This window comes from Coregonus lavaretus, assembly GCF_964263955.1.
Source record: "Coregonus lavaretus genome assembly, contig: HAP1_SCAFFOLD_2310, whole genome shotgun sequence".
NCBI classification, from domain to species: domain Eukaryota; kingdom Metazoa; phylum Chordata; class Actinopteri; order Salmoniformes; family Salmonidae; genus Coregonus; species Coregonus lavaretus.
Window position 1 is genome coordinate 37,501 of NW_028158336.1, and position 4,644 is coordinate 42,144.

Sequence of the window (4,644 nt, forward strand, 5' to 3'; positions counted from 1 at the left end):
GTAGTCAGGTCTCAGTAGAAGTAGACAGCTGGATGTGTCAGTATGTAGTCAGGTCTCAGTAGAAGTAGACAGCTGGATGTGTCAGTATGTAGTCAGGTCTCAGTAGAAGTAGACAGCTGGATGTGTCAGTATGTAGTCAGGTCTCAGTAGAAGTAGACAGCTGGATGTGTCAGTATGTAGTCAGGTCTCAGTAGAAGTAGACAGCTGGATGTGTCAGTATGTAGTCAGGTCTCAGTAGAAGTAGACAGCTGGATGTGTCAGTATGTAGTCAGGTCTCAGTAGAAGTAGACAGCTGGATGTGTCAGTATGTAGTCAGGTCTCAGTAGAAGTAGACAGCTGGATGTGTCAGTATGTAGTCAGGTCTCAGTAGAAGTAGACAGCTGGATGTGTCAGTATGTAGTCAGGTCTCAGTAGAAGTAGACAGCTGGATGTGTCAGTATGTAGTCAGGTCTCAGTAGAAGTAGACAGCTGGATGTGTCAGTATGTAGTCAGGTCTCAGTAGAAGTAGACAGCTGGATGTGTCAGTATGTAGTCAGGTCTCAGTAGAAGTAGACAGCTGGATGTGTCAGTATGTAGTCAGGTCTCAGTAGAAGTAGACAGCTGGATGTGTCAGTATGTAGTCAGGTCTCAGTAGAAGTAGACAGCTGGATGTGTCAGTATGTAGTCAGGTCTCAGTAGAAGTAGACAGCTGGATGTGTCAGTATGTAGTCAGGTCTCAGTAGAAGTAGACAGCTGGATGTGTCAGTATGTAGTCAGGTCTCAGTAGAAGTAGACAGCTGGATGTGTCAGTATGTAGTCAGGTCTCAGTAGAAGTAGACAGCTGGATGTGTCAGTATGTAGTCAGGTCTCAGTAGAAGTAGACAGCTGGATGTGTCAGTATGTAGTCAGGTCTCAGTAGAAGTAGACAGCTGGATGTGTCAGTATGTAGTCAGGTCTCAGTAGAAGTAGACAGCTGGATGTGTCAGTATGTAGTCAGGTCTCAGTAGAAGTAGACAGCTGGATGTGTCAGTATGTAGTCAGGTCTCAGTAGAAGTAGACAGCTGGATGTGTCAGTATGTAGTCAGGTCTCAGTAGAAGTAGACAGCTGGATGTGACTCAGCCGACACTCAGCTCCAGCTGATTCTGTGGATGTCCCAAATGAAGAAGCCAAAGGAGCAGCGGCATTTTAATGATCAAACCCCTTCATTGATTAATGATACAGACTGCATCACAAATGGCACCCTATTCCCTATATAGTGCACTATGTTTCCCTATGGGATTTGGTCAAAAGTAGTGCACTATGTAGAGAATAGGATGCCACTTAGATCTCAGTTGAAACAGATCAGTGGTCTGACAGAGTCTTGGAGTTGTTCAACAACACATCATATGGTGAGGGAGGCTTCCCATCTGAAAGCCATGCCCATCCATTTCCTGTCTGAGAGCATGTGTGTGTGTGTGTGTGTGTGTGTGTGTGTGTGTGTGTGTGTGTGTGTGTGTGTGTGTGTGTGTGTGTGCTTACGTTTGTGTCCATTCCAGGAGATGGGACCTTAGTAAATCTAATTAAAGCCAATAAAATCAGTCAACAGCACAATTAGATTAATCTCCTCTCTGTCAGCCAATCAGAGGTTACCAGTATGTTACCATGGAAACACAGGGACCAATCAGTGGCTGCTCTTTTTATTCACTTGTGATGTGTTGTATTCTGCATCCCGTCTCCAGGAGAACCTCCTGGGTAGCATTGCATTATAACCAGTAACCAATGCTTTACGTGACCAACGGTGGTACATGATAACATTCTTATGATAGGCCAACTGGGTCGCAGACTATGGCCGGGATTAAATCCGATCGTGTATTGGCGTCGCAGACTATGGCCGGGATTAAATCCGATGGTGTATTGGCGTGGCAGACTATGGCCGGGATTAAATCCGATGGTGTATTGGCGTGGCAGACTATGGCCGGGATTAAATCCGATGGTGTATTGGCGTGGCAGACTATGGCCGGGATTAAATCCGATGGTGTATTGGCGTGGCAGACTATGGCCGGGATTAAATCCGATGGTGTATTGGCGTGGCAGACTATGGCCGGGATTAAATCCGATGGTGTATTGGCGTGGCAGACTATGGCCGGGATTAAATCCGATGGTGTATTGGCGTGGCAGACTATGGCCGGGATTAAATCCGATGGTGTATTGGCGTGGCAGACTATGGCCGGGATTAAATCCGATGGTGTATTGGCGTGGCAGACTATGGCCGGGATTAAATCCGATGGTGTATTGGCGTGGCAGACTATGGCCGGGATTAAATCCGATGGTGTATTGGCGTGGCAGACTATGGCCGTGATTAAATCCGATGGTGTATTGGCGTGGCAGACTATGGCCGGGATTAAATCCGATGGTGTATTGGCGTGGCAGACTATGGCCGGGATTAAATCCGATGGTGTATTGGCGTGGCAGACTATGGCCGGGATTCAATCCGATGGTGTATTGGCGTGGCAGACTATGGCCGGGATTCAATCCGATGGTGTATTGGCGTGGCAGACTATGGCCGGGATTCAATCCGATGGTGTATTGGCGTGGCAGACTATGGCCGGGATTCAATCCGATGGTGTATTGGCGTGGCAGACTATGGCCGGGATTAAATCCGATGGTGTATTGGCGTGGCAGACTATGGCCGGGATTAAATCCGATGGTGTATTGGCGTGGCAGACTATGGCCGGGATTAAATCCGATGGTGTATTGGCGTGGCAGACTATGGCCGGGATTAAATCCGATGGTGTATTGGCGTGGCAGACTATGGCCGGGATTAAATCCGATGGTGTATTGGCGTGGCAGACTATGGCCGGGATTCAATCCGATGGTGTATTGGCGTGGCAGACTATGGCCGGGATTCAATCCGATGGTGTATTGGCGTGGCAGACTATGGCCGGGATTCAATCCGATGGTGTATTGGCGTGGCAGACTATGGCCGGGATTAAATCCGATGGTGTATTGGCGTGGCAGACTATGGCCGGGATTAAATCCGATGGTGTATTGGCGTGGCAGACTATGGCCGGGATTAAATCCGATGGTGTATTGGCGTGGCAGACTATGGCCGGGATTAAATCCGATGGTGTATTGGCGTGGCAGACTATGGCCGGGATTAAATCCGATGGTGTATTGGCGTGGCAGACTATGGCCGGGATTAAATCCGATGGTGTATTGGCGTGGCAGACTATGGCCGGGATTAAATCCGATGGTGTATTGGCGTGGCAGACTATGGCCGGGATTAAATCCGATGGTGTATTGGCGTGGCAGACTATGGCCGGGATTAAATCCGATGGTGTATTGGCGTGGCAGACTATGGCCGGGATTAAATCCGATGGTGTATTGGCGTGGCAGACTATGGCCGGGATTAAATCCGATGGTGTATTGGCGTGGCAGACTATGGCCGGGATTAAATCCGATGGTGTATTGGCGTGGCAGACTATGGCCGGGATTAAATCCGATGGTGTATTGGCGTGGCAGACTATGGCCGGGATTAAATCCGATGGTGTATTGGCGTGGCAGACTATGGCCGGGATTAAATCCGATGGTGTATTGGCGTGGCAGACTATGGCCGGGATTAAATCCGATGGTGTATTGGCGTGGCAGACTATGGCCGGGATTAAATCCGATGGTGTATTGGCGTGGCAGACTATGGCCGGGATTAAATCCGATGGTGTATTGGCGTGGCAGACTATGGCCGGGATTAAATCCGATGGTGTATTGGCGTGGCAGACTATGGCCGGGATTAAATCCGATGGTGTATTGGCGTGGCAGACTATGGCCGGGATTAAATCCGATGGTGTATTGGCGTGGCAGACTATGGCCGGGATTAAATCCGATGGTGTATTGGCGTGGCAGACTATGGCCGGGATTAAATCCGATGGTGTATTGGCGTGGCAGACTATGGCCGGGATTAAATCCGATGGTGTATTGGCGTGGCAGACTATGGCCGGGATTAAATCCGATGGTGTATTGGCGACATGCAGCTTTTAAAGGAAATCTCCAATTGAGCCGACATATAGAGCCTTTACAGTGAATGCGGTGGGATTGAATCCCAACCTACAGTATGTGTACATACATATAGGGTAGAGGTCAGAGGGTAGAGGTCAGAGGGTAGAGGTCAGAGGGTACAGGTCAGAGGGTAGAGGTCAGAGGTCTGTTGATGGGGTTGGTGAGAGAGAAAACGTACCTGTGGATGGAGTAGAGGTGCTCATGATAGTACGGCCGCACAAGACAGCAGAAGAAAGAGGCTTCTTAGATCCCTGCTGCAAGACAAGACAGAACAGACGTTAGAGGGACGTTAGGTTACTGTTACTCCCTGCTGCAAGACAAGACAGAACAGGAGAGACGTTAGGTTACTGTTACTCCCTGTATAGTATAGAGACTGATGGATTAGAGACTGATGGACTAATAGTATAGAGACTGATGGACTAATAGTATAGAGACTGATGGACTAATAGTATAGAGACTGATGGACTAATAGTATAGAGACTGATGGACTAGAGACTGATGGACTAATAGTATAGAGACTGATGGACTAATAGTATAGAGACTGATGGACTAATAGTATAGAGACTGATGGACTAGAGACTGATGGACTAATAGTATAGAGACTGATGGACTAGAGACTGATGGACTAATAG

The 4,644-nt window shown here is 48.4% G+C and overlaps 1 pseudogene across 1 annotated transcript in view; it reads right to left on the reverse strand.

The window, feature by feature from the left end:
• LOC311124112 (polypyrimidine tract-binding protein 3-like) overlaps positions 1-4,262 on the reverse strand; it is a 41,327-nt pseudogene extending 37,065 nt beyond the window's left edge. Inside the window, exon 1 of the transcript XR_014615159.1 lies at positions 4,191-4,262. The product of XR_014615159.1 is annotated as a polypyrimidine tract-binding protein 3-like (transcript). The remainder of the gene's footprint in view (positions 1-4,190) is intronic.
• Between the last annotated feature and the right edge of the window lie 382 nt (positions 4,263-4,644).